At 40.2% G+C, this 13332-nt stretch overlaps 1 protein-coding gene across 3 annotated transcripts in view; it reads left to right on the forward strand.

Annotated features, from left to right (window-relative positions):
* Positions 1-9201: 9201 nt before the first annotated feature.
* The window catches only part of PACSIN2 (protein kinase C and casein kinase substrate in neurons 2), a 127767-nt gene continuing 123636 nt past the window's right edge, over positions 9202-13332 (forward strand). The window contains exon 1 of one of the 3 annotated variants that reach the window (XM_048825633.2): positions 9202-9335. The gene's annotated coding sequence lies outside the window, so the exon portion shown is untranslated. The remainder of the gene's footprint in view (positions 9336-13332) is intronic. The other 2 variants (XM_048825660.2, XM_075121434.1) reach the window with 2 other exon arrangements.

A 13332-nucleotide genomic window follows, 5' to 3' on the forward strand; every position in this document is an offset into this window, starting at 1 on the left:
GACATGGGCTCTCAGTGTTGCGAATGTGTAATTACATTTTCAAAAAATCCACTGAGGGTAATGAGACCATATGCACCTGGGAAGTGAGTTTGCTGCAAGGAAGTCCAGGAAGGTGGATTTCAGAATGTAAGCAGCGTGACACTGATCGTGATCGGTGAGTTTTTTTAAATTATATGAACTTCATTATAATTCTAAAAAAGAACTACAATATAATATAACATAATTATACAGCTGGGCGCTATCAATATTTAACCTGCCGCCAGCCGCTGCCCTTGAAGTTCACTCTAACCAGATTTCCCCTGTATAACAAGTATTAAGTAGGGCCCCATACAGGCTAATTTGCCCCGGGCTACGCACCCCCCTAGGGACGCCCCTGCTCATGGGGGTGGTTTTTTCATGGTCCCGAGCAACATAAGTTATACCGCAGCAAGTGCTAGTGTAGACATAGTCCTAGTACACGGAGCGTGACAGCGCGTTGTTTCACGTATGAGGACAACATGGCCTCAGGCACAGATCCTCAAGGGTATTTAAGTGTCTAACTCTCATTGCTTAAATACCTTTTGCAGATCTGGGCCAAAACAAGAGTGGGAGAAGGAAACAAAGGGGGCATATACATACCTTTATTTTAAATTGTTTATTCCTAAGGAACACAACCCTGTACTGCTCGTTAACTAAATCTAAAATTAAGACAAAACTGACAACAGCCACTCTCAGGTCACCCAGAAAGTTTTTTCTAGCTGGACTGGGAAAAGCCTAAGGCTTACCATGCTCTCATTTGAGAGTAAGAGATGATTATGTGGCAATCAGGGAGCCCCTTAGTCCAGTACAGCGAACCTTTGCACTCAGCCAAGCAATCCTAAAATGTGGTCTGTTGTGCAAAGAAGTTTGGCAAGACTTGGCAGCTGCCCCAGGGGAGCAAATACATTGGAAAGACAGTCTGCAAAAATTCTGACTTCAGCTAGTATAACTTGACAGGCAGAGCTAAAATAGGTAAACTCCCTGTCCCTAAAATACTACTCTTCACATGCTCAAGTGATTATTGGACTGACAGACAGCAATGTATGAATAATTAAACAGACAAGCACAACGCAGGCAGGATAATTATTATAACTACATCTATAAAGGGGATATTTATTGCCAGAATTGGATATGTAGGTGAAATTTACTTACTAGACACAACACTAATGTTTCTTTCTATTAATTCTTTAGTATGGAGATGATAAAACTTTCACAAAGAATAGCTTTCTGCTGCTGCTTTAGGAGCTTTATTAGAATAAGGGAAATAGTATTGTTCCTAAATCTACTTTTTCCATCTGCTTCACAGTAGAACTTCTGCCTAGAATGTCCCCTAGTCCTTCCTGCCTGGCTTCCTGCTATAGAGTTAAAAAAACAATGTACATATTTACACAGAAGACAGACGGTGCTAAACTATAACACTGGAACACAACAGATCAGGCTCATCTATCTGGAGAATAATGCTCTGTAATTATAAACAGTTCTTCTTAAGCAATCACCATTCAGTTTACACAAGTGGGTGTATAACCAGAAGATAATTTACATTGTGGGTCTGATTTTTAAAATAGCCTCTTTTAAGCCTCCACAGTTGTGGGAACAATTTCATGCCATCTGGTAGTTTGATATTTAAATATTAACTGTTATAGTACTGACATAATAACTACTCAAGATAGTTAAGTCTCAGGCAAACTGCAAAGAGCTACAAAAGGATCTCTGAAAACTGGGTGACTGGGCAACAAAATGGCAGGTGAAATTCAGTGTTGATAAATGCAAAGTAATGCACTTGGAAAACATAATCCCTACTATATATATAAAATGATGAGGTCTAAATTAGCTGTTACTACTCAAGAAAGAGATCTTGGAATCATTATGGATAGTTCTCTGAAAACATCTACTCAATGTGCAGCGGCAGTCAAAAAAGCAAACAGAATGTTGGCAATCATTAAGAAAGGGATAGATAATAAGACAAAAAATATCATATTACCTCTATGTAAATCCATGGTATACCCACATCTTGAATTCTGCAAGCAGATGTGGTCGCCCCATCTCAAAAAAAGATATATTGGAATTGGAAAAGTTTCAGAAAAGGGAAACAAAAATGATTAGGGGTATGGAACAGCTGCCGTATGAGGAGAGATTAAAAAGACTGGGACTTTTCAACTTGGAAAAGAGACGACTAAGAGGAATATGATAGAGGTCTATAAAATCATGACTGGTGTGGAAAAAGTAAATAAGGAACAGTTATTTACTCCTTCTCATAACAGAAGAACTAGGGGCCACCAAATGAAATGAATAGGCAGCAAGTTTAAAACAAACAAAAGGAAGTATTTTTTCACACAATGCACAGTCAACCTGTGGAACTCCTTGCAAGAGGATGTTGTGAAGGCCAAAAGTATAACAGGGTTCAAAAAAGAACTAGATAAATTCATGGAGGATAGGTCTATCAATGACTATTAGCCAGGATGGGCAGGGATGGTGTCCCTAGCCTTTGTTTGCCAGAAGCTGGGAATGGGCAACAGGGGATGAATCACCTGATAATTACCTGTTCTGTTCATTCCCTCTGGGGCACCTGGCATTGGCCACTGTCAGAAAACAGGATACTGGGCTAGATGGACCTTTGTTCTGATCCAGTATGGTTGTTTTTATGATGTCCACAGTTAATTGACCTGAAGAACTGGAGGCTGTTTCTGAAAAACAGCCTCATAATTGCATTACTCTTTTGCCAAAATAAAAAGAAAGTATATAGTTGAGGAAAACTGATTTTGGCAGTTGTTTTATTCAAACAAATTAGATGAATTTATTTGAAAGGTTATTCATCTTGATTTCTAACAGTAAAAAGGTGCCCATTTATTACTCTGAGCATTTCTGATATGTGTGTATGTATTAAATTACAAAGAAGACAGAAGTAGGAGCAAACTCAGAAAAAGTCCAGCAAATTCCATTCTCAAATCAACCCCATAGCTGAGACTTTCCCAACTATTATGATGGTGTAACCAGTGGCTCTCAACCAGGTGTACATGTATCCCTGGGGTATACAGAGGTCTTTCAGGAGGTACATCAACTCATATAGATATTTGTTAGTTTTACAACAGACTACAGAAAAAGCACTAATGAAGTCAGTACAAACTAAAATTTCAAACAAGTACTTATTTATACTGCTCTATATACTATACACTGAAATGTAAGAACAATATTTATATTCCAATTGATTTATTTTATAATTATATAGGGAAAAATTAGAAAGTAAGCAATTTTTCAGTAATAGTGTGCTGTGACACTTTTGTATTTTTATGGCTGATTTTGTAAGCAAGTCGTTTTTTAAATTTTAAGTGAGGTGAAACTTGGGGGTAAGCAAGACAAATCAGACTCCTGAAAGGGGTACAGCAGTCTGGAAAGGTTGAGACCCACTATTGTAACGTACAATACTTTGTAACTTACACAAGATGCACCAGTTCTTTAGATTATTCTGTTTTCATATTTTATATCAATATAAAAATAAATTTATAAATCACCATCTAGTACCATTACAGCAAATTACCCACTAGAAAAGTAGGCACAGTATATAATGACTGATCCAAAATATTTCACATTGGAAAAAATAAGATAGATATACAAACAGCCTCTTCCAAATAAGTTGACCATTTAAATGGTCAAATTAACTGAGTCTAGTGGAGCTAAATTCATTTCTCTCTCTCAATTCAGAGTTTGCTGTGTGGGTATATATGAACGCTAAGGCAACTATGACAGGTTTCAGAGGAACAGCCGTGTTAGTCTGTATTCGCAAAAAGAAAAGGAGTACTTGTGGCACCTTAGAGACTAACGAATTTATTTGAGCATGAGCTTTCGTGAGCTACAGCTCACTTCATCAGAGCTGTAGCTCACGAAAGCTCATGCTCAAATAAATTCGTTAGTCTCTAAGGTGCCACAAGTACTCCTTTTCTTAAGGCAACTATATTGTCCCTAAAGAAAATGGTACTTGCTTGAAATCTTAAAATTTTTAAAAGATTACAGATATTATCTGTTTTGTAGTTATGACGGACTCTTACTGAAGTGATGTAAATATAAGAATAACAAAAACATAGCTATACAACATGCAACAACTGAAGGAATTGGGTGGAATTTCTATGCAGAGAAAGCCATCTGTACATAACAGAGCATATGGGAGGTATCAAAGGACACAAAAGTATATTTAAAAATAGTTAGACAGTATTGCTAATAGTTTGTTTCTATCCACTACTCATGCAGAGTTGAGAGGAAATCAGAGACGTTTTGGGGCAACTTCCTGTTCTGTTCCTAATACCAACACCAAAAATTTAATTGTCCACCAGGAGGCCAATGTGAGCTATCAGCATTTGGCCCTCCTATTTAAAAAAAGATTAACTAACCTTTGCCAGGCCAAATTTGCAACCATTTAGCATACACTAAATCCATTCAAAAAGGCTTGAATAATCAAGGTCCACCATGAATTTGCGTGTGAACTAATATTATTATTTCGGCCATTAGTTTCTCATGCCTAGAATACACCAGAAAATAATTTAATTTGAAAAATTAGATTTTTTTAATTGTTCCAGTCAAAATTATTTAAACTATTAATGGATGCATCAGCATCTCTCAATAAATAATTACAGTGGCAGAACTTTTTAGCTTATCTCATCGTGCCAGAAGGGTCCGGTAGGAAACACTCAATCTGGCAGTAGATACAGAAATATGTGTAGATATAAGTCTCACTTCATTCAGTAAAAGCAGAGACCTCTGAGCCTGAATATGTGTGTAAACAGATTCTTAATCTAAAATTCACATTTTATGAATGGGAAAAAATTACTTGAGAAAATGTTTATGTGCATTGTTTGAGCATTTGATTATGAGAGTGTATAATGTGTATGGTCCTAATTCTTAAAATTGTTAATCATGTGCTTAACTTTACTACTGTGAATAGTCCTGCTGAAGTCAAGTAAAGCATGTTCATAGGTGTTTGCAGGATCAGGGCTTCTGGGTGCGTGTGAGTGTGTGTGTGTGTGTGTCTATATATATATATATATATATATATATATATATATATATATATATATATAGACACACACGTGCACACAGACACGCACACACATATATATCTATATATCCATATGTAAAAACAAATTTTGCTCTCAGATGTAAATATAGTATAATTTCTTGTGGAAGTCAATAAGCTGATCAAAGATATACACTGAATGATTTTAACAGTGCTGTATTTTAATTGCTTCCAAACCACCCCCAAGAAAATGGGGGAAAGTGCAATTAAAATTATATTATTATAGTATTGCCTTCTTGGGTGTCTGAAAGACTTCCTAGTCATTCTTTAAAAAAGAGTGGGAGGCATTCTAAGACCAGAAGAGGGTCTTAGCCACAACTAAAGTATAAATAGTAATCCTTAATATGGTGCACTAGGGCAACCAACCATTCAAATATTAAATTAAGATGCATTATGTAAATTGTCTTAATTTTTTCTTTCAATGTAGCTTTATTCTTTCTTTCTGCTTTCCTTTTACATTATATATTCTTTTGTTTTTCTTTATTTTCTATATTGTAATTTTTAGAGCTTATTATAAATATGGGAAATTGACATGAAATATTGGAAAATATGCAAATATAATTGTATTTGACAGTGTAATCTCACACCAGCCTCAATGTGCAGTGTTAAAAATCTTCATCCAGATTTTAGCATAAAACTGTTGTTTAAAAATATTCAGTTCTGTTCATCCTTTTTCCATTTATGTACACTTCAGCTAGAGATTCTTATTGATCCTTTTAAAGCATCTTCAGGACATCACAAGCTTGGCACTGTGTTATGATTCTCAGTTCCATACAATATTGGGGTCATGGAGCCCACTCTTGGAAGGCCTCTATGCATCATTAAAGTAATTTGAGTTCCATATGCAGAGGGCTTGCAGGACTGGGACTGGCATACTGCTTTTGCACCAAAACACAGGAGGGCCAATTTAGTGTATCCATCAATATAAAAACAGGTGTATGGAGAAATGAGGCATGTACAAGTCCACACACAGTGACAGATCTTTAGATGAGTAAGGAATTGCCGTCTTCAGCTAAAAAGTCAGCTCTGAATTTTTTTTGCAAATGGACCTGGACCTAATTGTATATAGCTTTGCACCTTGTGTAGCCATTTACACTATTGTAACATTGGTGTAAAATTAGAGTGATCCTCTGACTTACACAGGTGATAGTGTTTTATATACACTTGCTACTCATTTTGCACGGGTGCAAATGACTCAGAATGTGTAAGGCAGTGGATAATCCCGTCTCAGAGGAATAAATTATTCCCATTATTTTGCCACCCAAACCCACAGTTCTTACTCGGTCAAATTCCCCTTGACTTCAGTGTGCCTGAATACGGACTTCAAGAGTGGACCAGTGAACTACAGTTAGTTTCTGGTTCATTCTATTTCCTAAATCTTCTAACAAGTTTGAGCATTTTTGGATGATGCATTCCAGCTAAAGAAATAAACAAGTGCCTAAGGGAGGTTGAGGATGAGGAAAGTTTAAGGCCCAGATCCTCGAAAGGTATTTAGGCACCTAACTGGCATTGAAATCAAGGGGAGTTAGGTGCCTAAATATCTTAGAGGATCTGGGCCTAAGAGCTTTGGTAAAGGTGAGTTTTAGCTCAGGTAGTGTTCAGGCAAAATGAAAATAACAGAATTTATGATCATGTGAAATAGTTTGTAATTCTATGTGAAGTTAACTGATTGACACAAAGCTTCATTTCATACTGCGGTGGGAAAGTCTCCATAGGGGAATAAAACAAAATGGAAAAAGGAATGTAAGCAAATAAGTTGCAAGCATCAACTTCTTTTTAAACTCGGAAGCATTGACCTTTTCCTATCCAATATCAAATGAAGTCCTATGACTGTAATGAATCTGAATCATATTTCTGGGGATATATCTTCTGAGGGTAAAATTCATCCCAGTGCAGAGGCCTCATAACACGCTCCTCACTGAAGCATTGCTTAAAAGTTGCAGAGTGCCTTGTGTGTGTGCTACTGCACTAGGATAAATTTCACTCTCAGAGAACAAATATAACTCTAATTTATGTTAATGAGTTATGCACATGCATTGACAGAAGACTATAATACTCCCTCTTGTGACAAAAACTGCCATAATAGAAGAAGGAACTCTAGAGCTGTATCATAGCCCTAGGAGCTGATCCTCTACTCCTACTACCTTCCACCCAAACTGTGCAATGTGAGAACATTGTAGGCAGGCTGGCAGCAAGTGCAGAAGGTGGGAGGAGAATTTTTAAAACTTAAGGGGAAAAAAAAGAGTTAAAAACATGGAACTCCTAATGAGAGACAAGAGAAAACATAGGATGGGGGGGGGGCGGTGGGGGAATTAAGATGTTGTGATTACTGTAGTCTTTGAGCTGGACTTTAAGAGGAAATGCTCTTCCCCTGTTTAAAATATATAGGTTAGCAAGGGCAGGAACAGGATAGGAGAAGAATTTTACCAATGGTAAATACTATTCAAGTACAGTGCATTCCAGTGATAGAGGAATAACCAAAGAATATTATTGTAAAGGTGACTTGTTCAAGGACAACCTCAATCTCACATGTAGTTGACTGACAGAAACACTAAGGCCCATGCATTTTGATTCTCTGTGAATTATGGGTAGGGCCCGACCAAATTCACAGCCATGAAAAACACGTCACGGACCATGAAATCTGGTCTCCCCATGTGAAATCTGGTCTTGTGTGTACTTTTCCCCTATACTATACAGATTTCACAGGTGGGGGGGAGCAGCATTTCTCAAATTGGGGGTCCTGACCCAAAAGGGAGTTGCAGGGGGGTCAGGTTATTTTAGGGGGGTTGCCACACTAATTTCTGTGCTGCCTTCAGAGGTGGACAACCAGAGTGTGGCAGCTGCTGACTGAGGGCCCAGCTCTGCAAAAGTAAGGGTGTCAATATCATGCCATCCTTACTTCTGTGTTGCTGCTGGCGGCAGCTCTGTCTTCAGAGCTGGGCTCCCAGTCAGCAGCTGCCACTCTCCAGCTGCCTAGTTCTGAAGGCCCTGTTTCCACCACCAGCAGCACAGAAGTAAGGGTAGCAGTACTGCAACCCCCCCTACAGTGACCTTGCAACCCGTGCCCCGCACAACTCCTTTTTGGGCCAGGGCCCCTACAATTACAACACCATGGAAGTTCAGATTTAAATAGCCGAAATAATGAAATTTAGTATTTGTTGAATCCTATGACCGTGAAAATGACCAAAACGGACCCTGAATTTGGTAGGGCCCTAATTATGGGCTTTGGTTGTCAGACAAGAGGGGTACTCTGTTACTGAAGGAGGCATCCTTAGGATGAGAAGCAAAACTGAGGTCTTGACCTTTCTGAGCCATTAAAAATTCCTTGACACTTTTAAATTCTTGATCAAATTCCAGTTCAGGAAAATTAATTTTTGCTTTCCTATGTTCCCACGGTAGTTTAAACTGGACAGGACATTTTTCTTTACTGCCTATGCTAAAATATTGCGCAGTATTACTTTTGTGCCATTAGAGAGCAGCCATGTTCATCTGAGAGAGCTGGCTGCATTGGCGTGGTAGGCAAAGCGTTAGGATTTTTTAGCATGAAGAGTACTATAAAAATGTGTAATATTTTGATGAGATGATCACAATTAAAGAAAAAGCTTCTTTTTCTGTGAGGTCTAACCCTGAGATCTGTATGCTACCAGTCTCTGAGAAAGTACAGAATTAATAACAGTATTAGTAAAATCTAAATAGTAATATTGAATTATCAATGTTGGGCCATGGATTGATTCTGTAATAAACTTAGTTAATGCAAACAGCGCAATGACATTTTTTAAAGTATGCATGTTCTGAGCACTTTGCCCTCAGGTAACGTATCTTCAGACGCGCGCCAAGGCAAGCTTTTATTTTACGTTAGCGGCGAGAGCATCGACAGCTCAGCACCTAGGACCGACACGTTGACCGCCTCACGCCCTCCCCACTCGCCCACCCCCTCCAACCTTCAACTTGCTCTACCTCCCTCGCTCCGCTTCCTCAAATCCCTTCGCCGAGGAAGTGATTTTGATCGACAGTGGAGTGAGTCAATGGGATTCTCTTCTGCGCTACCGGGAGGCGTGTTCAGACGTAGCTTTCCTTGTCCAATCAGAAGCCCGCTCTGCAGCAGCCAATGGGGGCTTGCGGCTCGCGGGCTGGCGCAAGGGGGGTGGGCGGCAGTTGGTTCGGTTGGAGCCGAGCGAAGCAGGGACCTTCCCGCCCGACCTCGAGTCGCCGCAGAGGAGACGAGGAGTCGCCGCCGCTGCCGCCGTCGAAGGTGAGGGACGCGCCGCCGGGCGGGACTCGTACCCCGCTGCCGGGAGGGAAGGAGGTGGGGGCTGCGCAGCCCCGCCACCCTCTCCGGCTGGGTCATCCTGGAGGGGCGGGGCCCGGGCGGGCCGGTGGGCGCTCCCCCTCCCGCCCGGTTTCCATTGGGCGAGTGATGGGGCTGCAGGGGCAATCGCCGGCCCCGCCGCCGCCCAGTGACCCGGTATCACCTGGCGGCCGGGCTCGTGTGGGGAGCTCGGGGTGTGGGCCCCTGGGAGCGTCCTACAGACTCCAGGAAATAAAGGGCGTGTCCTGTGAGGAAGCCCCCAGGAATAGGTCCAGCCAAACAGGCAACCCGGGGCGGGGGGCACCCAGCCCCTCAGCTCGATGGGGGGCGCAGCTTGTGCCAGACTGGGGGTGGGGAGGTGCTGGAGGGCTAAGGAGCTGGGAGTTTAGCGGGGAGGTAGGTAGGTGGTGAATGGGGGCAGCGGGGGAAGGGGCTGGGAGTTTGAGGTGGTGAATGGGGGCAGCGGGGGAAGGTGGTTCTATTGCTGCACGTTGTGTCTGCTTCTTTGACCCACTGGCTTGTTTCTGTTCAGCACGAGGGTTGCAGGGTCATTCCTCTCCCTGGCCCCCAATCTGGGGTAGCTGAGCTGAGGAAGGTGGAGCTTCCCTTGGGGAAGTTTGGGGAGGGCAGGGCGACAGGGGGGCCAGGAGAATGGCCCTGGGAAGGTTCTGATTCTGTACCAGGGAAGGTGAGAGCTGCTTGGTGAAGTTGAGTGAGCCATTTGGTAGGGAGGGGGGAGAACAGCCATAAAACTAAAGTGCTCTCTCCCTTGCTCCCCAAATCCTAAGACAATCTAATGCAGTATCTGGTTGTGATCCCTGCACTACCCAGACAGCCCACAAATAAAACAGTCAAGTGTGATCCTCCAGTGAGAGGAATTTGAGAGTGCGTGGTGTCTTCTGAATACCGGTAATGACAGGTGTCTTCTGAATACCGGTAATGACACAACTAGGCTGTGCTGCCTTCTGTCACCACCCTCTTCCTCTATGCTCCTTTTCCTTTTTCCAGGAAGAATCATCCTACACAGTGAAACATCTTTTGACTTTGTTGGAAGTGGGTTGAGCCCACTGAGACTGACTGGTATCTACAGTATCTGTCTGGCTGTATCTGTCTTTACCAGCCAGTTGGTTTAACTCTGGTTGAAGGTATTCAGAAGCTGGTATACCCAGTCTATACATGCTTCCTCTGCGAGCTTGTGCGCTCGCTTGCTCTCTCTCTTTCTCTCTAAGAGCAAAGGAGACCAGAGACTTGTGAAAGTGGCCCCACCTACTTGTTTACACAATTTAAAACACTCAGCTTTCTTGGTGGCCCACCATTCTGATTAAAATCATAGACTGATTAAAGTATTTTAAAATTACGATGTAAATTCATTTAGCCTATAATTATTCCAATAAGTTTGATGAGTCTTTTTCCTCATAGCTTGGTAAACATGTCAGAGTGCTGTGTTAAGTGTTCTTAATGTGCTCCTATCTACACCTGACTCCCATCTATAGACTAGTTGAAAGGTAGCTAATAAGGACTGTTTTCTCTTGTTCTCCGTTGGAAAGTTTCCTTTGTGCTTGTTTGAACGTAAATCAGGGCTTGGCCAGCTACTGTGCAAGGTTATGCCAACTAAAATACAAGGCCAATAGTTCAAAAAAGTTATAACAGGTGTACTAATGTTATTAGCTGATATTGAGCTGTTGATGAAGGTGGCGGTATTTGAGAAATGAGAGAAAATACTGTGATGACTTAGGTTGTCTGTGGGTCTTTTTATTAAACTAGTCTAATATAATTAAGACAAGCTATGTAAAACCTTGTTTTTTTGCTCTCTTTGGTGTGAACAAACATGACCGACTTAGTTTAATTTCTCATCTTTAAACTGAAATTATAAGGCAACATGCACATTGTACATTCAGCATATAGAGCATTCTTAATTATGTTTTTAAATATTAAGTTTGATGATTGGTTTATCCTCCACACCACACTTTATCACTGTCTGTCTAGAATTACTTATCAGACTTAAATGTATTCTCTTTTGAGACAAAAATCTATTATATGTTCTTCTAGTTATGACTAAACTAGCTTAAACAAGAGTGGGTGTTAGAACACACACACTTCAAAGTAAAGATTGCTTGGGGAATGCAGCTTCATACCACAGGTCAAGCAGCAATACTTCAGAAATAAGACAGCATATACACACACATAGTTTGTGGTGAAGCAGGCTATTAATGGTTGACAGACACTTCAGACCTGTCTTGAAATAAAGTTTTGGTTGCATTCCTTTTCTCAGCTCGAGGCTCCTTCCTATCAAAAATGCATATGGCCTAAGGATCTATATCTGTGATGGCTAATGCTGAAATTAACAAATACAATTGTTTTAATTGTGTGGGTGGTGTTTGGTTAGTGATGTATGTCCGTGTGGACATAGATGATGATAAAGCTTTTTATAGCCAAATGTGTTTGGGTATCTGGGAAGGCCTGTATAATTCATGAGTTGTCCAAGTAAGTGGCAATAGTACTCTCCAGCATTGTACATCTCATTTTATTTTTTATTTTAGTCTTTAGTTTACTTCCACTCTGTAAGTACATTTATATAATGACTTTCAGTTTATGCTGTGTCATACAATGTAGGAATTTATGCAGTGGTCTTCCTGGAAAAATATTTGATCTGTGAATGTCTAGAAATAACTTTTTCAGGCAAATGCCTGAATGTAATACTTTTCCAACTTAGGGTGTCTCTGCTTGTTTTTTATACCAGTGGTTCTCAGGCTTGGGTTTATGGACCACTGTTCTCTTTTCATAAAATGAAATATTTTGAGAACCATGGTCAGATTTGGGAAGGTAGGCAGTCCTTGAGGAAGAGGCTTAATTACAAAGTGGTCCACAGAATGAAAGTATAGAAAATTCTAGATGTTGACATGATAATGCTGTCTTTTGTTAATGTAGAAGCTCTCAAGAAATCTGGCTAATAATGCAACAATTTCTTGTAGTTATCTGTGAGTATGTTTTTTTTAAAAAAAAAAACAGTTTTCAGTCTCTTAGTTACTGGACTTGTACTTGGAAAAAGTAGTTTCAGATTGTGAGTGACTGACTCAGCTCAGGAAGGTTGTATGCAAAGATGTCCTTAAGTTACTTGTGTTCTCTTCTGATTCTGGGTTGTTGAAAATGGCACAAGCTGCCACTGACCCTAAATGTCATGTCTTCTGTGTTGGCCATTGAGAGGAGGTGACATAGAGCTTCATGGCGCCTCTGTCACCCAAAAATTGTCCTATGGTCAGGAGAGCTTACAGGGACTAAGTAAAACAGAGTAATTTTCTGCTGTTGGAATGCTAGAACTTTCTTTATGTATTTCAGACTCTGGTCAGTTATTTCAGATGAATCTTTTGTGCAATAACTTTCTCAATTCCTAACTTTAGGTACGGGGTTGTTGTTTTTTTGTTTTTTTTTTTAAACTAAAGAACATTTCAGTGGTTTGATGCCTAGAATGCCCTCTGAGGTTGCATGAAATAAGTGGTCCTATTCAATATCTATTATTTTATTCTCTCACACTATCTGTCATTAATGTAATTTTTAAACTTGTCTTCCACTCTCATTAAATATACAGGTCACACTAGTGTATTATGTATTAGTGCAGTTTCAAGTGCACAATAGGTTAGTTTCCAAGAATCAATATTATTTTCTGTACTCATTTTTTCAAGAGCTATTTATCTGGCTGCATTAAACTCCCAGATGTGTTGGGTAAAGGGAAACTTTGGTGCATTTACTTTGAAGGGTGCTCCTTTTCATTTGATTTATAGGCATACTGAGGAAAATGAGCAAACTTTCCTTGTCATACAGAAATTAATATGCTAAAAAGCTGTACTTAGCTGAAATGGTTTCACAGATACCAGTTATTTATTAGGTTTCGTTTAATATTAAACTAGTTTTTCCATTCAAACAAATTATCAGTTTGGGGTTA

This window comes from Caretta caretta, chromosome 1, assembly GCF_965140235.1.
Source record: "Caretta caretta isolate rCarCar2 chromosome 1, rCarCar1.hap1, whole genome shotgun sequence".
NCBI classification, from domain to species: Eukaryota; Metazoa; Chordata; order Testudines; family Cheloniidae; genus Caretta; species Caretta caretta.